General features: G+C 44.4%; 1 protein-coding gene across 5 annotated transcripts in view; it reads right to left on the bottom strand.

Annotated features, from left to right (window-relative positions):
* Positions 1-25,193, bottom strand: part of LDB1 (LIM domain binding 1) — a 402,291-nt gene that overhangs the window by 240,610 nt on the left and 136,488 nt on the right. The window lies entirely within an intron of this gene.

Genomic DNA, 25,193 nt, shown 5'->3' with positions numbered 1-25,193 from the left:
TGGCTCTGAATTAGAGAGTTTTGTTGTTACAAACTCAATGGTACTCATTTGATCAACCTCAGAAGGATGAAAGGCTGAGTGGACCTGCTGGGATTTGAACCTGTGACCATGAGGGCAAACACTGGCTCTACAGTGGATGCATTAGTCCACTGAGCCTCCAGACCCAGCTAGGTAGGTTTAGATTGAACAATTAGTTGTTCCTAATAGAAACTTCATGATCCCCAGTAGGTGATCCATTGTTTTACTTTCAGTCCGCACCTGCTCTGTGCTCCGTTGGGACAGTGCTGCAGGTTAACAGTTAACATCGCTTTGTCCTTTCCTTACTGGCTCTGGCCAGTGTGGCACTCTAGTAGTGCAGTACTGTTTTTCTGACTATGCATTGTCGGTACTACTCTGCTCGCCCTGAGCTTTTTAGTGGTCTTGTTGCCACAGGGTAGGTGCTAGTACATCCTTGGCCTTGTTGCACCTGTTAACAGTGCAGCATATACAGTACTGGGTTGCTTGCGTTGCAGACAAGAACATTCCTCAGGAACCCGGAGTGAGACACCCTTACACCCTGGTTGGATGCAAAGTGACACGCCTGCAATTTTAACTAAAGGAGCGTTTCTTCCATTTAATATGTGGAGTTTATTTAACTTACTTCTTCTTCGTACATCTCTTAGTATTCACTTATTATCCTCAGCATAATTTCCAAACCACCTAGCGGTCCCTTCTTCAAAGGGGACAGGCCCCTAGTTTCGGGGTTAACCTCTATGACTTCATAGAAGCTTTGCTTCCACTTTCCAATCCAAGGTGATCTCTAGGTCTAGCAACTGATTGTTGAGATACTGATTGCTCTGTGTCAAGGCCTTGGACTAATCTCGACAAGCCCAGGCTCCTGGTAGCAGCAGGTGAGAAGAGCAATATCGTTCCTACTGCATCCTATGAGGGACGTGAAGATGCCACAAAATGACAGCAAAGCCATTCTGGCAATGCCCTGAATGTAATGGGACGAGGTCACCCAATGGATCAACTTTTCACCTTGGTGTAATTTACATGGCTGCTGAAATAGAAGGTGCCAGTTTGACATATTCCCCTATGGTTCAATTTTCAGAGGATAGCAAATTGCAGAGTTGGTTCAGGAAGCCAAAAAAAGATTGAAAGCAACATTTAAAAATCACGATAATGGTTGGTAGTAAGGGACAACCCCTACTTGAGGCATACGTATTCAAAAACCCAAATTCAGCGGGTGGGAATCTTCTCCTCATGAGGCCGAGTACATCAGACTCGCCAAACACAAGCCTCTGAACAAAGTGGTCTTGAATAAAAACATCCTTGTCCAACAACTCCGGACAAGGCTGGGTCGCTCCCACAATAAATCTCAAAATGTTAGCAATTCAATCCCAACCTCTTTAACCACTCTTGCATCCCCTTAAAGCCCATAAGGAAATGGAAGATATCATCCAATTCAAGACATTCAAGAAGTGCTCAACAAAATGTTTATCTCCTACAACTTTTATATTGTAATACACTGGAGTCTAAATTATTGCCACCCTGTCTACACATTCATGTCTCCCCCACCTTGAGCCCTGCATCATGCTTTTCTTGCATGCTGATAAGATGAAGGTACCGATCACAGAAAGTATAGGAAATGCCACAACCATAAGCATCTCCAGATTCACAAAAAGGAACTCAATGCCCTAACAACAGCACACATTTCAGCCTCTGTTGCATGCTACATTATTCTCACCTCTTTAATCCAACCTCACCCTCAGCAGTTGGCCCTCACTATTCTTCATGTCTTCTCTGCTACCCACTTATCACCTTGATTGATCCTCATGGCTAACAACTTTTCACCTTACTACTCTTGAAAGACTGTCATCACAAGCAAAACATTAGGGGCCTGATTCCCAGTTTGATGGACGGGATACTCTGTCACAACGTGACGGATATCCCGTCCACCGCCGTATTACAAGTTCCATAGCATATAATGGAATTGTAGATTGGTGGATGGCATTTCCGTCACATCTGTGACAGAATAACCCGGCCCGCCAAACTCGTAATCAGGCCCTTAGCTTTTTTGTCAGATCCCACTCACACTAATAAAGTGCACCTGTCCACTTCACACAGCCTGCTCAGCTAAGCTTCTTCCCTCCTCTCCATCCTGAAAGTTATCCACATCCTCTGATCATCCCGCTAGCCCTGGAGCTCATTAGACCCATCCGGCACTCAACCATGAAACCACCACCCTCTTATTGAGAGTTCAAACCTGTCCTCACTCTTTCTTTCTCTTACCTGGAATATTTAAAAAGGCAGGTGAGAAACCCTTTCTCTCAATCCTACCAGCATCTTGCTCTATATGAAGTGCTTACAAAACCCCTATCCTTCTTTAGCTTGGTAACCAGCAACAATAAAGATTTCACTAAGTCCCCCTCTGACCACCACCACCTCAGTAATATTACTCCATAACCTCTCTGCGGTACTCAGCACAATCAGCCCCACACATTGTCACACGTCTCGACTCCTTAGACATTACTGATGCGGAACTATAGTGTTTTGTATGCTCTAGATTGCTCATTGCTCTCTCCGCCAATCTCACTGCCAGTTGGCATCCCCAATCATTTGTCGTAGTCCTTCTACCACTCCCTGTGTACACAGCCTCCCTAAGTGTTCTCACCTCCTCTTCTGGATTCTCCATCACCACTGCACTGCTGCTACGCAAATATTTCAATCCTCTTCCTTCACTACACAGCAAACAAAAATGTCAGACTGCCTAACAAGCTTTCAGGTGTTAGATTGCTGTCAGATTCCCTACATCGATCCCCTAACTGAGACTTTTCTTCTCTGCCTTTCCATCCATGCAATCTAGCTTACATGTCTCTCCACTGGATGTATTGCTTCGGCCCTCCCTCTCAGCCAGGAAACCTGGCAGAGATTTTCACTCCATTATGAGATTCTAGCCCGTGATCTCCTCCTCTACTGAAGTGTTCAGGTTCCAACTACTTGAAATCAGAAAAATCAGGCAGCCATTCCCTCTTTTAAGAGATGAAATCACTATCTAACACCATTTTAAGGAGACAAACTTAAGTACAAGAGCACACTTCAGAACCCTACTCCAGAAGCAGCAAGAAGGCTGGTTCTCAGCCATGCACAGTATCCAACAGAAGCAGAAGCAAAGGTACAGTCTACAGAGCAAGTCCTCATCTTACCACCATCAACTGCATGTACCACATGCCCTGATGCACACCCTTTGGTTGGCCTACAACACCTACTAACCTTACAAAAGCTATTCTAGGCTTCTTCTAGGTTTCAGTATTTTGAGTTCCCTTTACTCTTCCAAGGGATTTCCTTTTCTTGTTAGATCTGATCCTTTGAGAGATCAAGCCAAGACTCCAGTCGGACATCCAAAGGCTTGAAACCTGATCAGCTAGTCATTCCTGCACCTAATCCCTCAGGAGTCTACCTGCCTTCACAATCAATAAATCTCCTCACTTGAACATGTGAACATATACACCCTTGTAAACAGAATCAAAATATATTTTCTTGCTTTGGAACAATCCCCATCCTCACAGTGATGTATCATCATATTGGCTGTACACAGAAATTAAGTTAATGTTTATTGTTTTATTACCGTGATAAGCCCAGTGGGAAGAAGTGCTTCCAAACAAATAAATACAAACACAAAATGGATACGTATGAATGCGGCTTTCGAGGAATGCTGTCACACCATTGTCATCATTGCCATTTTTCTTGAGGAGAAAGGATAAACCTGTTGATGATGCTGTTGTGCTTGGTTGAAAAAAAGTACTTTTAACAAAACAATTACATTTCAATGTTTCCTTTTCCCGTAGGGTATCAGATTTTTACTTTATCGTATTTTTTACAGATACATCAGTTGATTACCAATGAATCTATTACTTCGGGTTTGTACTACACCCTTTCGAGCAATGCACGATTTTGGATTCTTTGATCCCATGGTAGAGCACTGGCCCTTTAAAGGTAAGGTGGGTATCCACCATCAACAATTTCCTTAGCTAGCATCTGCTAGGGAAAGGGCACGCCAGATGCAATTCTTATGGCGAAAAGGGCAACATGTGGCAAGGAGAAGAAAGCCCTGGTGGTTAAAGAAGGTTCCTGCAGTATAAACAGTGTTCACGGAAAGTACAGAGTTCAGACACCTTCACCACATCACCTGACTGTATGCACTTTCACAAATTCAAATTTACAAAAAAATTCATCTCCAGTGATTTCATTGCACTATATTATTATTTACCAAAGTCTAGTGACACAATCCCATTCGCAACGTCCTTGGCTTCAGTAACAATCAATATTAAAATGAGGATGTGAGCTCTTTAACGGCGAAGAAAGTGATTACTTGGTTAAACTCCAGATGAAATGAATATATGAATCCCAAAATTAGTTGACTTATAGTATTGATTACAAAGTAATCAGTGGAAATGTACATGAGACATGATTTGAATGCGAGGAACAAGATGTATTTTCTGTTATAAAACTGATTAACCTTGCTAAGACAAAATGAAAGACATCCAAATAAAGATTTCCACCTCGTATTCAGCGGAGATAACTGAAGAATTGTGTATTTTGTTCAGTGGCTGTGATGGTACACTGTAAAGATTCATGTACCCAAAAGTGCATGAACCAGTAAGACAAAGGGGATCACTTAAAATGTATTTTCACTGCATGCTGTCTTCTTTGCCGCTGTTACAGGAAGCCTTGATGGTCGAGTAATCGAATCAGTGCATGTAGACAGGGCTTCATGTTTCTAGTCAGCGCCTTTTACAAATCTTTTTGTCAAGTGATTGAAGAATCCATGTATTAAGCCTGAGTCACAAATAGATGAGGGCGTGCAGGTAAACTAATAGGGCGGGCTGAGCAGAGCCATGGGTCTTGCTTGGCTCTAAGAGTCAATGCACAAGCTGAGCAATGAACATGGTTTGCATGTATGTTGTGCAACAAACATAATGTAAAATATTACACAATCTCTGCACATTTTAAAAACATATTTCTATAACATGCGGAGGCGTTTCACTTTAGCACATCAGATTATATCACTGCATAGACCGACATTTATTAAAAGTTTTTAGAAATATTCATGGCTTGCCCTCAACCGACAATGCCATTCTAAATTATGAGGCTAGTTAGTAGTCATGTTAACCCTGAACGTGGCCCATGTTCTTATTAAATGGAGCAACAATGCAGTTTATTAAGTCAAATATAACCAGTTCTTATAAAACGCACATACTGAACTCAAGTATTTAAAATGCGCTCATATGTGATAATAAAGAAAAAGCGGCTCTGTAATATAAAATATTTGCCTAGAATCTCACAATTTGGAAAAGCAGGAAATACAGTAATAATTCCAGGTTATCTGGTTTCACATTTTGAAAGTCGGTCAACAGATGGGTTTCTCACTCTCTCCCGTTTACAAAGGTCACTGTTTTATTTTTAAATCTTGGCTCACGGCAACACAGAGATAGCAGACTCGGGAGCCCCAGACCCTACTAGAAAGTCAAGAATGCATTTACTTGGGGGGGTGGGGGGGCACACTCCAAACACCCATGCACAAACCCCCGCGAAACTATGCCCCTGGGCATGCACTTTTGTACAAGTATAACAAGCTACTGCTTATTGTTGACATTTTACCATCTGTTACATTTCTTAACACACTATTTACTTCCATCTAATGTTTTTAAAGTTTTTCTAAGTTTTATCTTATTAGGTAACTTTTAACTTACTTAACTATCCTTTTAGAACTTCCTTCAATCTTTGAAACAAAAGCAGACATCAGATGAGGGCAGGAAGTACACCCTTAAATTTGTAACAGCAGTGTAGGCGCAAAATTCCGAGAAAGCCTTTTCTTGTAGATGAAAGTAAAAGCTAAAGTAGTCTTTTATTCTGTGCCTGTAATGATGTCCAGGATCTACAAAGGGCAGTTCCTGTCCTCCTCCAACATCGCTGCAAGGGTCAAATGCTGAGAGGCGTTCACAAAACCGGAGGATGGTTAAAAAAACGCTTATATATAAAGAAAAATTAGATGAAGGGCAGCTTTGATTGTGAAATCCATAAAAAGCCAATTTCTCCGAATACTGTACCCATCATTAGATTACACCAAACAGAAAAGGGTTACATTATGTTATCATGCATTCGATCATAATCACTTATTGTTCCTTTCCTTACTAAACAAAACTACATTTTGGTTGCAATACTAGACATTGAATTCTACAGGAGACTGCAACTGCTGCCCTGCAATAGGGAACAGAAAAACTGCATGGATTATTTTAATCACACTATAACAAATGAGATTACTCCAATTACTTATTGTGCCTCATACAACAGATTATGTTGCAGTTTATAGGATCACAGAGGATCTGGGATCAAATCTGAGATGTTCCGAGCACTAATAAGCTCCTGGATACATAAATGTTTCACCTACAAAGCTTTCACATTGTGAGTACCAAGCACTGCCATTGGTGCTTGAAATATAAGTCTGGTACTTGTTCAGGGACCAACAACTGGACTCTTAGGTCAGAGATGTATCTTGAGGGGAGGTACTACTCTTTGGGAAGAGAGACCTCTTTCTGGAATGCGTCCTGGTGGCCGGCAGAGTTGGGCAACCTTCCAAAGCCCGTGCAGAAGGCAAAAGACCTGGGAGTCTTGTTTGACAGCAAATTAATGCAGTAATGTCGGGAGGTATTTTCATGTTGCGTGTACTCCAAAAAGTCCTCCCGTACATTCCCTTAGCCCTGCAAAAAACGATGATGATGGCCCACATCACATCCAAAATGGTCTATTACTAATATCTGCTAAAAAATTTCAGTCTCTGCAGAACGCTGTAGCACGGACACTTCTGAAAATTCCTAAATTCGAGCCTGTATCCCATTTATTGCATGATCTACACTGACTGCCTGTGGAGAAAAGGGTGTCTTTCAAGGCACTGTGCCTTATGCACAAGGCGCTTTACAAGACTGTCCGGTCGCCTTTTCAAGAACGTTTAACTTGGTACGTGCCCAGCAGGAGCCTTAGATCTAGCTCTTCATTTATGGTTACGGTCCCAAGAGTCAAATGAGCCAACTGGGGAGGCAGAACGCTAGACTATCAGGGGGGAAACAATGGAACTCTCTCCGCCAGGCTCTCTGCGCACAGCCGGCGCTACAGGTTTTTAGGAAGCAGCTGAGGACTTGGCTTTTTCCACAGTAAATCAGTGATGTCCCCTGGTTCTCTCTTCTCCACCCCCCACCTATGACTCCCTCTTTCCGGACTGAATCTGTTTAGTGCTAAGACACCCTCGGGTAATGCGGGCTTTATAAAATCATCTCATTCATATTTGGGGTGGGACAACCTCCAAATAAATACATTTTGGCGTTTTTAGTTAGGTCATCGGGTGCACAATCGGATGTGATGGTTCCTGTGTCAGTTTTCAACACACACACACCTCCCCCCACATAGGGACTTTACTCCACTGGACCATGTTTTGGGCATTGGATCACGCGGCTTGGCTGTTACACACAGATCAAAGCAACAGGCGTTCAACTTCTCAAACTATCTCATTGACACCAGTCCCCTTAAAATTTAAGCTTAAAAGGACTCCATGACTAAAGCCCACTAGCACAACACCTTTTCCCTTCAACCCCACTGGAGAGAACTACCATTGATTAAAGGGGCAGCCTCGCCATGGTGAAATATGTAGGTGTGAGCGGCGTTGGACATCAGCATAGCTACAGTTTCTGAACTGCCCTGCAGTAACTCCACAGGAAATGCCTAGGATTCCCATGGCACTGCGTTGCAAGCACTGCAGATGCAAAAGTAGTTCCGGTGAATCCCGCAGGCCTGTAAATCCTACAGTACCAAGGCAATCCTAAGAGTCACCTTCCCTTTGGTTCATTAGGTAGTTCCTGCTAAAGCAGATTCCACCGACTGCGCATGTGGAAGAAAACATCTTGGGAATCCCCGAGATCTCACTTTGTTTACCATGGAGCCCTGAAGGTGCGCTTTTGATTGAGGTGGTCTCCTCCTGACGGGAGTCAGAGAATCCATGCGTATTCTCATCAGCCTAGAGAGGGACACAGAGAAATACCCCATCTATATACCCCTTAAAGCCTCTGCCTGACCATCACATTGTGTTGTTTCGTTGGATACACTCCAATTATACTGTAAAAGACACAGTATACTCAAGACACAGGAAGATAGTTGTTCTTTAGGGCATAACATGTAGAGGAATTATTTCTCAGGTGTTTCATTAACCATAACTTGTACCCTCCTTCTAATGGAGATCTTTTTTCAGTGAATGAACAATGCTTTAAATGGCTAGTTACCTATCTAACTATAAACTTACTGTTTAAAGTCATTCATTCTACCTCACTGATGACACGGGGATTTCAGGAAACCATCAGGAAACCATTAACAAAAAACTATAGGTTTTAAAAAACACGATTCTTTCAGATTTTGCAACTACAAAACACACTTATGTGCTATGTTTCATATAATGTTCAAGGACCGGCAACTTGGCTGTCTCGAAGGTTGATGTGCATTCCGGGTGTGGGGAACGGTGCAGTCATTTCTAGGACATTCCTCTGGGACATTAGGTACATAGGTCACTGTCAGGGCTGGTGCTGTACTAAGGCTGTTTTAGGCAGATACCTTGAGGTACCATCTCCACAAGAGGCAACCATATAGTAATTGAGGGCCTATATTGGCGTTGCATCTAAGGGAGCGGCCAAATGGCAAACTGGCATGTTGAAGGGGGTTCCAAAACTTCTTGCACCAGACCTGGCCACAGTATTGAAGTGGCTGAGGAACGGCATATGAAAGCTCACCGCAAAAATGTGCTAGTTCATGGGGAGTCCAAAAGGCTTCCAGTAACCACAAAACTACCTGGCACCGATACACTACTATTGGCTATCTGCAGAAACCTCTATTTCGACACATCAGAGCTTACTCATGCATAGAACATGGGCCTCACTACCTTTCCTTTTATTTAAGTGTGGATAGAAATGAATGCAATGCAACACAATTGGCACATTGTGAGCTACACAGGTGCCAGTTAACAATAATAAATCTACCCTTTACTGGCTTTCAGAAGGGGACTACTTTGACAGTTGTACCCAGCTTGGATTACAGAAAGATGCCGCTCTAATTTCTTTATCCTAGATTGTATTACAGTAGGTTGCTTCCTATATTTTATCATCTATTGATCTGCACAATACTCAATGTGCATTTCAGTACAGAAGATGGTTGCTGTTATATTGCCCTGCATTTGATGGCAGAGCAAATACTTCAGTCTTTACTCAATTACAGTAGGAGATGAATATGATTGTTCTACGATGCTGTTACCACATTAAACTACATTAATTAAGTTAATGTTACCATTTATTTTTGTAAGTTGATTGCTTTACCCTTATTTATTTCTCCATGCGATTTTATATAGCGTGGACATTACCCAGAGGTGTCGGAGCGCTTTGCAACAGACCGAAGAATGTTACATGACCCTTCATTATTTTTATAGAGAAGTAAATAGCATCACCCTGCATTTTACTGATTGGTAAAGTAGCCGAAGTAGCCTTTTGGATTTACTGGATTGCAGAAAGTAATTTAGGTTGTTTTATATGCGTTACCCTGCATCAGGTTACAAAATGAGGACAGCCTTGACTATATTACGCAGCATCCATCCACAGGTGAAGCTGAGACGAACTGCGTTACCCGAATTGGATAACATACTTTTTTTTCGTTACATTACTCTTCATTACACCACAGAAGGATGTTCGGCTAACACCCTTTAAATATTCAAAATCTGTACGCGTCATTTTATAGGATTGCCCCATTTGAGCTTTTTACGTGAGTAGTGGCGCTGGTTGTGAATGCCCGCGGCCCGAGTTTGTGGGCTCAAAGATTAAATGCGTTTAGCAACAGCTCAAGATGCGCTCCCAGCATCAAGTGCCATTGCTGTGAGTGCAGAAGAGAGAACCCCATCAGTGAAGCCTGCCTGAGCGTGGTGATATCTGCACAACACCCGCTGCACAGTACATGTCTGGAAGCACTTGCTGCCGCGGATTTTGTAAAGTCAGGGAAATCGCAGAGACCATGATGGTAAGACCAATATTACATATCAAAGAGTGCAACAGTAAAGAAAAGCGGTGGGTTCCGCTCACTATGCAAAACAACTATGTAAACAACGGGGGAGTCAGAAAACAGTACTATGGCTCATTGCACATAAAACCCGACCTTCTCCTGACTGTCGGAGAAACTCCATAGCAGGGGCTCACTGCCTCAGCTGCTGTCGGGGGAGCAAGGGGCCTCCCATACCAACACGACTGCACTAAAACACGCTGAGCCCTGATAGCCTGCACATGGCTGTGATCCTTTGGCAGAAGAACACATGAAACGCACTGCCACTCATTCACCCGCCTTCCCTTTGTAATACCAAGGCAATAGCATCCCCTAGCGGCAACAAAGAGAACTAACCACACCAAATGTGAAGTCTGCTTGAGTGCGCGATGGGAGAAAAGGCGGAGCTGCACAAGCATGTTATCTAATGCAGGGCTCCCGTGGCGCTATAGCATTCACCACAAAAAGGGCAGGGCGCACCAGTGTACAATGCGCTAGTTCCTGTGGCCTCATAATAAGCCCCTAAATCCGCGTCCTAAGTGGTTTAGAGCCGTTTGCATAGTGCTATGCTGACATTCAGTAAGGTTGGTGGTATATATAAATAGCATATACTTGCATACATTCAGAAGAAAACAGACTCCCTCAACCTTGAAAGTAGTGGTTTATCGCAGTGGTAGCCCAGAAAGAATCCTCTCCACTTTGGGGATTTTTGACTATTGTACAATACGATTTTGTAAAGCTTGGACAGGCCGTTATTGATCACAATACATCGACCTGTGTTATTCCTCCACCGCAGTACAGATTACTAAACACTCATGTCTGATCAACATCCGACATTTACCTCCCTTCTGGGGAAGGCAGTTGCTTCTTTGCCGTAGATTCTTTCTTATTTGAAGACTTAAGAAGAACTGTAATTACCTACTGGCGGTCGCCAGTAGGTATATATAGTTAGAATTTTCAAAAAACCCATAGAGAAAAAATCCTATGTCTAATAACTTTGGCGTTTGTGGACGGAATTGGCTGAAATTTTCAGGAAAATGGCACATTTTGTTTCTGAGCAGCCCCTGAAAATTTTGGGGGGGTTCGTCAAGGGGGGGCCGAGAAAAAAGGGGGGTCCCAAAACGCGTTTTTCCCATGTTAATTTCCATAGGGCGGTTGGCCTCACTTTTAGCCCGAACGGCTGAATGGATTTGCACGAAACTTGGCAAAATTGTAGGGACTGGTAGCCCGATGTGCCTTTTGTAGGTCTCAATATATGTGCTGCAGTGGATTTTGAGAAATTAACGTTTAAAAAAAGATATATATCTGTAACAGCGGACTGGGCAGCGGCCCAGGACGCGGACTTTTCGCGCAACGGAGCTTTGTGAAGCGAAGCTGATTGGTTCTCCGGCGTCTGTCAACATTCCAAACAGTCCGTAGCGGCCGCCATCTTGTCTCTCGGTAGGATCGAGAGACAAGAGGAGGTCAAAACAAAGGGGGAAATAACTATAAGGGGGCATAGTAGATCCTCGCTGACCCCCTAGGTTTGATGTGGAGGTTTTAAAAGGGCCCCGCGGGGCAAAAAATAATAATAATAATAATAATCGAACGGCTGAATGGATTTGCACGAAACTTGGCAAAATATTAGGGACTGGTAGCCCGATGTGCCTTTGCTAGGTCTCAATATATGTGCTCCAGTGGATTTTTAGAAATTAACGTTCAAAAAAAGATATATATCTGTAACAGCGCTCCGCTTCGCGTAACGGAGGTTTGCGAAGCTGATTGGTCATTCTGTCACTGGGCTATAGTTGGGCTACATCTGGCTGATATTTGGGCTACATTTGTTTTTTTGTGTGTCTGGCGGCCATCTTTGGGCTACATTGGGCTACATTGGGCTTCATTGGGCTACATTCGGCTAATTAGCAAATAGCTCATCGCAAACTAGGAATGGTAAAGAATCGCTATTTATTCCTTAAAGTTCGCTATTTAGGAAATGCAAAAAACGTTGATGATACATATGGCGGTTCATCTCTAACAAGATAAGAAGCATAGGGATACATTTATGATGACTGGCGCATCACCAGGGATGTGTTAGTCATTCTGTGCCGCTGTTCCGTCACCTATGGTGTGCTGCATTTACAATGCGGCGCATCATGGGGCAAAAACAGCACAGATGCGTGATGTATCTGTGCCGTAAAGGTGGCGCATTGCTGGAGTTGTATCGCAAGTGTGATGAAGCTCCAGCAAGGGTCGGGGGTGCCCCTGTCGCAGGGTTTCTGTTCTCACACAGAACTGTGGGCAGAGGATTGGAACCTCGGCGAATGCATTGCTGGAGTTGTATCGCAAGTGTGATGAAGCTCCAGCAAGGGTCGGGGGTGCCCCTGTCGCAGGGTTTCTGTTCTCACACAGAACTGTGGACAGAGGATTGGAACCTCGGCGAATTAGGGTGTCCCAAAACTCACGTTAGTAATCAAAAACTCCTTAGCAAGCTAGGTACAGTGTCACATTGGATATAACAAACTCTCAATGTTAAGACAATCCAGAATATGAACTTATAGTACCTCAGGATATGTGGAACTCATGAACAGTCGGTCGTTATAGATTTCTTAGAAACCAGAACATGGAGTTAAGAAGAACAGATGTGTATTTGAAATGTTTATTTACTAATGCCGTCTTCTCAGGCGTAGTACCTTAGATAATAAAAGTACACATATTATCAGTAGCAAAATTACCAGCATAGTTACTAGTACATAAAAAGCGAATGGTGACAGTATGTTAACATGCTGTAAATGAATAAGAGTTAGCAACACTTATAAGCAGCCGCGGGCCGTGGAGGGAGTTACGGTGGGGCAGGGAGGCGGGGAGGGGGAGGGGCAAGGTAGAGAGGGCTCCACCCTGCTTCTCCCCCTCCCCGCCTCCCTGCCCCATCGTAACTCCCTCCACGGCCCGCGGCTGCTTATATCTCACCCTCCCTAATACACATATTATATTATTTGCTAAGAAGGTCTCTTTGTGTTGGTTTAGGGCGTGCCCATACTTTAGTGTCTTAGATTTGAAGGAATCACATCAGCATACACCAGCTCTCTCTTCATGTGAACCGCATCAACTGTTGTGTATGTGTGTTCGGCAAAGCAATATAAAACCCGCCTCATGCCCAGAATTGGCAGAAGTTGCACTTATGTTATGAGTATGAAGTCGTGGAGATCAGACCTCATAACAATTCTGTATCGTGTTGTTCTTGAAACTTTAGCACTCGCTGTACAGATATAGTTTAACAAGTAAAGCAGATAGTAGACCAATAACATATTATTCTCATGTAAACCACGATGAACTACTAGGTGGAAAGCTAAAGCAACAACTAAGTGTCGTGTGCAGAAGTTGCAAAAAAGGAAAAATGGCGTTTAAACCGGTAATGAGCCCATGCTAACTTAACACGGTGTAAAGATATCCAGGACCTAGATGACACCTCCCCATGATCCGGAAACGAACTGAATAAGATAATAGAAGTGCCATCTCATGAGAGCAGATTGCAAGTTTATATGTGGACGGTCCGCAAGGTAAAGCATTAAAAACTAGGAAAATTTAATGCTAAAGAAAAATAAAACAGCCAAGTACTTTATCGAGTCTTAAGCCAATAGGCAAGGTAAATAATAAAAACTTGACAAATAAGTCAATGAATTGTCAATGAAATGCTAGTACTCAGCATATCAAACATGAAAAAGGTCTATGACATAACTGTGTATGCAAAATAAGCTGCAACAGCCTCCAATAGGAAGTCACCGTCTTCATCCGAAAACAGTTCAGCCATCCAATTTAAAAGCGGAAAAGAACATACGTGCTCTCCCAGCACCGGATCCTCTATCACCATCAGAGGACAGCTCGGTGGGTTTTCAAGAAAGCTCTGTTCCAAGAAAGACTGTGCTGCCGCCAGTAAATTCCAGGGACCAAGTAGTCCATGCATCAATGCCACAGCCATAATCCTTTCGCCAGGACAAACCAACTCGTGAGTAATGATAGGAGTCATCAGCTGATTAAAGTCGACGTCAGGAGAAACCGGTCCGCAGAGACACAAATCAATGGCCCAATCGAAATCACAGGTCAGGCAGTGAAATACAGGCTGGACACAGGTGAAGTAGGAGAATCGAAAAGATAATCCATATGCCGTGCTTAATATCGCCAACGGCATTGTGCCATAATATTCTAGCATGCGATTGCGGAACAGTGTCAGCAGCTGCAGGGTGTGAGGTTGCATAGGAGGGACATCCATATTTAAAAATGTAAAAAAGCACAAGAGCGTCCGCTGGTAATGCAAGTAAAAATGCCAATCCACGAACCAGAGTGGAGAAAATGGAATGAAAGGAAGCAGGGATGACTCCAAAGATTTTCTCAAATGAAGTCACGAGACCACTGGTAACAACTTTAAAAAAGTGCGCCAGGGACTTTGTGGAGGATGCGTTAAAGATAGTCGGAAACATGTTGCTGAAATTGAAAGGCAAATCTTAATTGAAAAGGGTGTGCACCTCTGTACGGGTGTTCGCTATGTGAAGTACGAAAGTTTCACGGGCCGAACTCAAGGCCACCTCTCTCTGAGACAAAAGAGCTCTTATTCTTGCCATGCCGTTGAAACGTGTCCCAAGGTTGGTATTTGTTTCTATTTTAGCGAGGTCAAAAAGAGATCCCATTAGTGGCCTACTGATTTTACTCGATTCCTTTTCTTTTTTTTTTACACGATTTTTCGTTATCTGCAAAGACTAAACAGAGTATTGCGACTCTGTGTTTGTTTGTAAATAGAGAATGAACCAAAGAGAACTAATTCTAAAACAGTAAATACTTGGATAACAATCAATCAAATGGAGAGAGAAGCAGGCACGACGGATTACAACGGGGGCAAAGGCCTGCGTTAACTACCTTTCACTATCTGCAAAGAGAGAGTACTCGTAATAGAAATGAGGGGGGGGGCACCATTCAAAGCAGATCAGTGTGCATAAACACGAAAATGTTTTCACTTACCACGTACTTGACATTCGACAGCTTATGATATTTGCTATTAAAAAACCATTAAAATTCACTGAAAAAACCATAGGTTATAGACCATATATAGTTAGGAATTAGCATTTACAAAACCTTGAAAATTCACTGAAAAAACCATAGGTTATAGACCATATATAGTTAGGAATTAGCATTTAAAAAACCTTATTTTACTAACACAAAACCATTGAAATTCCATATATAGTTAGTTGCACTAACTATATATTGCGCACCCGCAATCCACTGCTGATGATGTCACATATTACATCATTCATGACATGGTCAGTGACATCACTGATGACATCACTGATGACATCTCAAATGACATCACTGATGACATCACTGATGACATCTCATTTGACATCAATGACCACATCACTGATGATATCATTCATGTGACAATACAATGCATCTCCTCACATTTTAATATAACCTCTGTTTCACCCAGTGTTAAAAACAGAGTATAATTTTTGAAACCATTGACACACCAATACTAGTTACTACATACGTACTCACTGATTCCTACGTCTACACACACATTCACTCATTCACCCATACAATCATTCATACATAGAATCACTCATGTTTAGAACACTATCATATGCACTCATACACCTATACAGACACTCACACTCTGCCACTCATCCATGGAGTTACTCACACACCTAGTCAGTCCTGTAAAGAATCAATCACACTTCCATTTTCTACTCTATACAGTTAAACATAGAGCACCTTACGTTTTCAACCATATACTAACACATACTTACTCTCTTATACAATCATTGATACAAGTACACATTGATCTGTACAGAGTCACACACCTCCCAGCCAGCCACACACACACTCAGTCTCCCATGCAAATACTTGGGCAATCAATCAATAACCCATATAGTTACTCATATAGCTACTGATCAACACATGCAGCAGTTTACAGAACAACAGACATAATGATGCACAAATTAAGACAGTTTAGTCACTAACCCATGCACTCAGTGAGACACATTTAATCACTCACTCATACATTCAGTCATGCACCTACTAAATCCTTCGTCCAGACACTTATACATCCACTCATTCTTCAATATGTAAGACATATTTTAACTTTACAGAAACATAGTCACTGGATGTTGTCATCAGTGATGTCATCAGTGATGTCATTTGAGATGTCATCAGTGATGTCATCAGTGATGTCACTGACCATGTCATGAATGATGTAATATGTGACATCATCAGCAGTGGATTGCGGGTGCGCAATATATAGTTAGTGCAACTAACTATATATGGAATTTCAATGGTTTTGTGTGAGTAAAATAAGGTTTTTTAAATGCTAATTCCTAACTATATATGGTCTATAACCTATGGTTTTTTCAGTGAATTTTCAAGGTTTTGTAAATGCTAATTCCTAACTATATATGGTCTATAACCTATGGTTTTTTCAGTGAATATATATATATATATATATATATTAACTGCACTTTAATACGCGTAACCGTCCTGACATCTTTGGGCTGTCCAATCAAACAATCTAATGCTTACATATACCCTGCAAGCTATCAACTTATATAGTACAGTACATTTGACATGTACTTTTAATTTACTTATGAATAGACACTCTGTCCCTGGGCCATATGAGAATTCACCTTAATACTCTGGGTACCAATATTTCATCTACTATAAACACCTTTTTGGGGGGATGGGAGGATTTGGAATAGTGAAGCAGGAGAGATAATTGCTCTTATTTCGTGTATAAACACATTTCCCGGTCAAGCACGGTGCACTTTAAGACTAATTGCCGCCCTAGGATTTCTGTGCTGCTTAAATTAGTGAGTCAATGCTTACATATGCCCAGCAATTTATAATCTATTGAGCACAATGCACTTTGAATATACCTCAAAATATATCCGGGAACAGATACTGTGCCCTTTATGAAATGACAACTTGAGAATCTACCAACCTCTTTTATATATAAGATGACAACGTTTTGAGTCTGTTCTCGCTTAGCACTATGCACTTAAACATCAATCTTACTTGCTCAAATACCAAGATGTCTGGCTTTGACAGTGTTAACACAGTCTATTTTCTACTGTCTTAAGTCCTCTGTCTACCACACATGTGTTTTATCACTCCATTAGCCCCTCTCAATCACCAGCTGTCCAGACATTTGAAATTAAATTATGTGTCTTTGTTTAGTCCCTTCTGTTGGACCCGATTTGTGATGAATCGAAAACTAAACTTTCCGGACAACCTATTATATATAATTCTATTACAGGACCGGAGGCTTCGGTTTATGCTTCTCTTTCTTATATTTGCCACTCACAGCAGCCAATGAAAAACGTTTTGTATGCAAATAAAAACTACATTTCCCATGATGCTTGTACATACATCACATCCTGTATAGCCCCATAAGAGCTGCTGCATCCTGTGTCTCCTCCTCTTTCTTTGCTGCTCACGCAGACAGTTAAGTGCTCCCAACATTATGCCATGATTAATGTCTTCCTTGACTGATGGATTTTCTTTGAGATTAATGCCAGTAGTTTTGCGCTCATAGCGCGCTATCTTAATTACCTTGCATCTAGATCGCATGTTGTTGATCTGCTTTGCGCTTATATCGCGCTATTTTTCAGGCTTGTGGCGTGATGGTGGTTTATGGGAGTCAGTAGTGCACGGGTTACGTGCAGCCTTGTATCTTAACGGACGACACTCCCTAAGTTCAAGACTGCTTGCAGCGCTCTGGAGATGACAAATTGGCTATGTTGTCCTCATTTTACAAAGGGTACTAGGAGTTTGTGTTGGCGACTTAAGCAGCATTGCCTTGCTTCTTGTGTTAGCGCTCGCGGGCGCCATTGCTTGTTTTTGCTGCGAAGGAGGGCGGAGCGGCTCCCGCTGGGAGCAGCGTACTCCCTGGACGCTTTTCCTTCCTACCGGTTCGGTTTCCCCGGCCAGGCGTTACGTACCCCGATGGCCTGCGGGCATTGCTGTGTTCTTGCGGGGGCAGTGTGCGGCGCACGGGTGTGGCGCCTCTTCCTGCAGCGGAGTCTGTTGCCTAATCAGTTGGCCCGTTCGGGCGCGGTTTTGGTCCCTTTACTGCTGAACTCCGCAGAGCTTCATGGCTCACTTCATTAAAGGCAGGCGCGCGTCGCCTCGTTGATGTATTTTTTCAGGCGCTCTGTACTCCCGCTGATCAGCGCATGCCGCGCTTCCCTGCCGGGGTCTTCAGGTTTCAGGTTTCATCAGCTTCGTGTGGATCGGTCTACACGTGGCCTCGGGGCAAGGCTGCGGCCTTTGATCTCCATAGTGAAGGGTTCGATCCCAGGTGCCCCGAGTCATGTCCGATTATCAATAATGTTGTGATTTATGTTTTTTCTACGATTTCAGTTTAATTTTCTCCTGGGATATGTTTAACAGTTTATACTGGACGGCAGGGTGCGCTTGGTAGCGTTTGGGTAGCGCTGATGCAACTTTCAGATAGCTCCTGCGGGAGTGGTGAGGTCGCTCTGCTTATGCCGGCAACATTAATCCTCATGAGAGGCCTAGGCTCGGCCACAAGCTGAATCAAACGCTCCCTCTGGAGCTGGAATCGGAGCTAGAGTGCGCCATGATGAATTGGGTGAATGTGTTTGTGTCTTGATTTGTTACTTCTGGATTACGTTCCAACGATGCTGTTTACACATTGCGAAAGTTTCCTGTCACTTCCATAGGTTTGTTTGCATACTTGCGCGGTCTCGTGCTTGCTCCGCCAAAGGCTTCCCTAGTAGCCGAGTGCGGTTATGGAGTCATAACGCTCCGGTGTGCGTAACCCACTTGGGCACAATTTTGGGCTCAATTTTGGGCTTACTTTGGCCACATTGGCCTACGCACGTCGCAGGCGTCCCTTGTTTGTTTTGTTTGAGGTCTCAGTGCCTCCTGCTTACTTGAGCAGATTCCTGGTAGCCTCCAGGCTTAACAATAGGCTGGCCCTCGGAGTGCGCACACGCTCCTTGTATTTTACAAAGAATCTCGACGCCCTCTGGGCTGGTATAATGACTACAGCTTTGCTGAGGAGCCGATGCATTATTCATTTCTCTGTTTTAGTGTGCACAGGGTTGGCTCCCCCTCGACTCCTCCATTGCATTGTGCCTTGCACTTTCATATGTATTGAATACAGATGTCCCTTGAGGATGATGTTGGAATATATGTATGTATATATATATATATATTTCTATATTGGAGGATGACAACTACTGATAGGAGCGCAAGAGCCTCCTGAGCTGATTATGTTGACACCCAGGTTCTTCACGTTCAGTCAACAGGGCCTCGCGTATGACGTTACCTAACTCAGGGTGACAGGGCTTGATTGACGCCCTTTTTCGTTCTGCTACCACACATCTTTCAGCATGAGTTAGTTTTTGTCTATTTCCTTATTATTTTTACGTTGTTAGTTATTGTCTTTATTTCGTGTTTCATCTTTTTCCTAGTCGTCTCAGAAAGGGATTTCCTGATTTGACAGGCTGCAAATCAATGTCGTAGTCCGCCACGCTCGGCGATAGGCGTGGGTATGACGCCTTTGCGCCGGATCGCCCGAGAGGAGCAAAGCCTTTCATAAGGTTGGATACCACTTTAGGACAGTTTATTATCGTTGAGTGTATAAAGGGTAGGCGTTCTTGGCTGGTGGTCGCATTCATACTAGTTGGTCGGTTCTTTCCATCGTGTTTCCGCAGTTTCTGGCATATGGCATTCAGGAGAGAGTCTGGTTATCTCCTTCCCTACAATGGCTGTTGTTCCGATGATGGTTCTAACGTTGATGCGAGGGATAGGCTATCCCAAGCTTCAACTCCCTATTACCCTCCGAATACCGTGTTCTTTTATCTCTCAGGTTAATTGGATACATATAGGTATGGTTGATCTATCTTAGCAGGCCTTGGCCTCACAGTTCCGGATATCGGAGTGATGTACTGGAATAGCTCGGTTATAACCTTCATGCATTTGGGGCCTTTAGTTTAGGTTCCAAGTTTCTCGATCCCATGCGACTCAGTGGTTGTACTCCCACTCTACAATGCGAGGATGACTTTCCGATGGTATCAGCGCGAGAGTTTCCCTTTGGGTGGATGCCTCGGTAGTGGTGTGTTGGGCACCGTCATTCAAACAGTTTTTTCCGGTCCCTCCAGTTATTCGGGCTCTTTGTCGTGCACGCCTCTGGAGGCTTACTGTTCAGCATGCGCAATATCTCGACCGCGAGAACGATTTGCGGATATGGGCATATAGGTCATCTTCTTAGTGGTCTAGTTCCAGGACTCCGACCATTTCGTATTAGATTGTTGCAGTATACCTCCTTAGCCTTCAGGGCAGTAAAGGTTTGTTCCATCCGGGTTCCTTGTATTCTGACGGCTGGTCGCACCTACGTGCAGGGCGGAATCCATTTTGATATCCCAATGCCCCTTGGGTCGGCGGAGGCCGGCTCGGTTTCCCGCCTTTCCTTGCAATTTCCCCTTTTTCTAATGTAGTATCGCTCATGTAAATCGAGGCAGATGCCTTATGGTTCACCAGGGAGCTACGGGCCACAGATTCATCGTTGCCGTTTAGTAGGCACGGGTATGGGTTGACACATGGCAATGTGATAAGTACAAGTTTTCATAGGTGTATGTATTTCAACTTTGCTTTATTTACGATCAAGTTTCTGGTATCTACAATATTTTCTTGGTTTTCGAGCGCGTTCTTTTCGTATTTCTGGGTCCTTCCATTCCCTACATACGTTTCGGCGATAGAGGGTCGCTTTGTGGGTATGTACGCCATTTGGCGGCTTTATGAGGACTGATTTCCTTCTGGTGAATTAGTTCCCAAATATGTACGGGGACTTCGGTGACGTTCTCCTTCTAGCGTCCATTTGGCCGTTTTCCTGCGGCTCTTCTCGGTTCAGGGCAGGTTGCTGAACTTGCGTCGAGTTTTCTGTCGTATTCGTTTTGCTGGCGTAAAATTTTCCAAACAGGACATTAAATATTGTCAGGCTGTGTTACGAAGCATTCCACCTTCGGGTGTTTCCTATGGCGAGGCAAGCCGTGTTTTACAGGTATAGTATATACTATGAGAAAGTGCCCTGTCAGCGAGGTCTGAACGGCATGTGGTCAGGGCCTTGTCACACGACTTTGAGATAATGCACTTTATGGGTGCTTCTTCACATGCCTCATGGCTTACAACGATGATTCTCGGAATTACTATCTGAGTTTTCGAGTATATGTTCATATGATGGTTGATGATTATTGTCATTTTTCTTGTAAATACGAGGTTATTACAGCCGATAGTTGAGGGCCTTTGGCCGGAATGTGTGTTAGAATCATTGTGATAAGCAGTTTGCTCAAGTACGATACTTATCATTCTTCTTTTGATAATTCCCATTGTTGTGCAAGTTTTGCCTTTTCTGATGGAGTTTCTCAGACTCTATTTAAACAGTATGTTATGTACCGGTGGGAGATTTAAGACTGTAGTTGTGTTAATAAGCGTTAAACTAGCATAATCCGAAGCCTCCGGTCCTGTAATAGAATCAAAAATTAGCTAGCATTCGCGCCAAGAATTTTCAATTCTATTAAGGACACGGAGGCGAGGATTATCTCACCCGGTTTATTACAGTATCCATTCTGCTTGCGGCTGAACTCGCGCGAGTTCAGCTGCAAGCAGAATGGATCCCCATTGAGGACCTGCTACTCTGAATAGCCCCGGGTAACAAACCCTTCGGAAATCAGACTCCCCATTGTGGACCCCTCCCGTACTGGTACCGATTCCAGTCTTAAGCAAACCGGACTTCTACTGAGGACCGTGGCAACCGTGTTCTTTGGTGTTGTGCCGACCGATTTTTACGTCTGGCAATATAAATTCCGACATTGTAACGGGGCAACTTAACACGGAACTGTTAACCTAGACCAGTCGTGTTTTCTCTACCATCGTGACGGGCTCGGTTAGCCATTTAGATTAGGCAAAGGATCAATAGTCCTGAAGATGAACTCTTAATTATTTGAAGTTCGAAACGTCGTCGACAACATACGCAAATGTCACTAATGTATGGAGAATGTTTGTGTGCATATGTGTATTTTATGAATTGTCTGTATATAATTTATGCCAATCAGACTGCCCCTTGTTTTGCCTACAATTTATGTTGTATGTTCCCTCTTGTGGAGTGTGTTTAGTCAGGTACCGGCTGGTGTCCCACTTACATTTTTTAGATTTTTTTTTTTTTTTCACAACAAAATTTTTATTATTCAATAGAGGGGAAGCAGAGCAAAAGACGTGGTTCCCCACAATCAGGAGAGCGCCACCAAACATTGCAGTATGTTGTACTTTTGTCATAACGATACCACGTAAGAGGAGAATAAATCAAGGTAGGTAACCCCTACCCCTACCCCTGTCCCCCCCAACAACCCCCAGAGCCCAACTACCCCACTACCTACCCCTTATCCCTCCCTAACCCTATGCACGTGCAGGAGAAACACAGTTGTTATCGGTCGTAAGGTATGACACATTAATGAGGCTCTCTAGGTACCTCTGTCTATATCTCTTCCTCATGTGCTACAGGGGGATCCAGAGGCAACTCCCTATACTCCGCCCACCTCTTCCAGATCTTAAAGTGTTTACGGGGGCAGCCTCTCGCCTCAAACACAGGTCGTTCTAGTCCCATATAATAATCCAGGCCGGCCTTCCATGGACACAGGGGGGGGGGCTCGGACTCCCTTCCACACTCTGGCTAGGTCTCGCTTGGCCACTATTAGTCCTAGTAGCAATAGGTGGCACTTGTATATGTTCCCACCGACTCCTTCAAGTATGTGGAGTAAGCCCAAACGGTGAGTGTGTGGGAGGTCCCAACCCAAAACCTCAGACAAGCAATTCCATACGCCCCTCCAGAATCCAATCAGTCTAGGACATGACCACACTGTATGTAGCAGCGTACCCACAGCCGCGCCGCACCTCAGACATTCCGACGAGCCAATCAGTCCAGCCTTCCAGAGTCGCTCTCGGGTATAATAAGACCTATGGAGGTACTTGAATTGAATCAGGCGAAGCCGCATCGCTATTGCAGTTCCGCGCGGGGACTCCAGGGCTTCCCTCCAGTCATCCTCATCTAGGGGACCAATGTCAGCCTCCCAAGCTGCTTTCAGAGGGAGCAGGGTAGAAGAGCAGTGGGTCACTATCGTCTGGTAAATGCGAGAGATCTTCTTATCACCAAGGTCTCCCATGAATACCTTCGCTTCAATGGGGCTAAACTCAGGGAGCGAGTCCAGATCCGCAATGCTGGGTGTGAGTGCATGTCGGAATTGTAAGTAACGAAAGAACTGGGTTTGGGGCATACTGAACTCAGCGCTGAGTTCCTGAAAGGACTTAAGAGTAGTCCCGGACATGACATGTCCCAACATTGATATCCCAATGGCTTCCCAGCCATCGAACCCGGAGAGTGTCATCAGTTCGGGGAGTCGTCCATTATGTCATAATGGTGTCTCAGCAGTTAGCCTACCCCACCAACCCATTCGACGTAATACCTGCCGCCACACAGCAAAGACCACTTTCGTAACGCACGGTAACGCCCGCCGCAGCCGGGCCGAGTAGAGAATCGTGTGTAATGTATTATTGCCCATCAATGAGCGCTCCAGGGCATATGTCGGGTCTCCTCTGTCGCCATACCACCACTCATTGAGTATGAGCAGCTGTGAGGCCTGATAATAAGATAGCAGATCAGGGGTGGCCAAGCCACCACAATATGTTGAAAGGAAACATGTCTTTAGCGCCACTCTGGCCGCGCCCCCAACCCACAGAAAGCGACTCAAGGCAGAGTTAGCCTGCCGAAACCACTGGGGAGGGATAGGATGAGGATAGTTCTGTAATTGGTACAAGAGACGCGGAAGAGCCACCATCTTGAATATCGCCGATCTACCAAAAATGGTTAGAGGCATCCGGGACCAAGTCTTAACGTCCTCTTGAACCTTATCCCACACGGGTACAATATTGCGCTCCCAAGTAATACGGGTGGATTCGGAGAGGAATACCCCCAAATACTTCAAACCGTCGGTTGCCTGTTGTAAGTCTGTCGCCCAGGGGTCTATCTCCGCCATACCTCCTAGCACCCAAAGGGTGGATTTGCCTAAATTCAAGCAAAGTCCCGAGACCTCTCCAAATATGCGCATGATTTCTAACACTCGGGGCCCCGAGCGACTCAAGTCAGTGAGAAAGAAGAGGACGTCGTCTGCATATAAGGCAATCCTGTCGACAAGAGTCTCAGACCAGACAAAACCCCGGAGCTGGGCGTCTATGCGCACCCAAGAAGCCAGAGGCTCCATGGCCAGAGCAAACAGGTACGGGGACAATGGGCACCCCTGACGGGTCCCCCGTCCAATGGAGAACACCCCCGAAGTGGCCCCAGCGACCCTAACGGACGCCGTGATATCGGTATAGAGCAATGAAATGTATGACAGATACACCGGGCCCAGGTTGAGGCGAGACAGGAGTGCAAAAAGGTACGCCCAGCTAACTGAATCGAACGCCTTATGGATGTCTGCCAATAACAAAGCCACTCTGTCTCCCAAGGTCCCCATCGCGTCTACCGCTGCCTGCGCGCGCCGGATGTTGTGTCGTGTCGCACGGTGAGGCATAAAACCCGCCTGGTCCGGATGGACTAGGTCCGCCATACATGGGAGTAAGCGGTTCGCTAGCGCCTTTGCTAGTATTTTGGCTTCTACGTTAAGCAATGAGATGGGGCGATACGAGTCGTGTCTGTCAGGGGGTTTGCCAGGTTTCTGAAAGACCACGATCTCGGCGTGACGCCAGTCAGGAGGCAATCTGCCCCGCTCACGTGCAACCTCCAGAGTACACCGATAATGGGACCCCAGGAGAAGCTGGAATTTCTTAAAAAACTCACAGGGGTAGCCATTTGGACCAGGTGCTTTCCCCACATTAAGTTGGCCCAATGCCTCCCCAAGCTCCTCGGCCGTAAGGGGAGCATCGAGTTCCTTCCTGGCCTCGTCGGACACCGCCTGAGGCGGCAAGTCGTCAATAAATTTAGCTACGTCGTCTGCGTGGAGACTGTCTTGCGGGGCATATTGTGACCTAAAATAATCAGCAAAACTCGCTGC

This window comes from Lissotriton helveticus, chromosome 5_1 (assembly GCF_964261635.1).
Source record: "Lissotriton helveticus chromosome 5_1, aLisHel1.1, whole genome shotgun sequence".
Taxonomy (NCBI): domain Eukaryota; kingdom Metazoa; phylum Chordata; class Amphibia; order Caudata; family Salamandridae; genus Lissotriton; species Lissotriton helveticus.
This window is presented reverse-complemented; position numbering and strand designations above follow the sequence as displayed.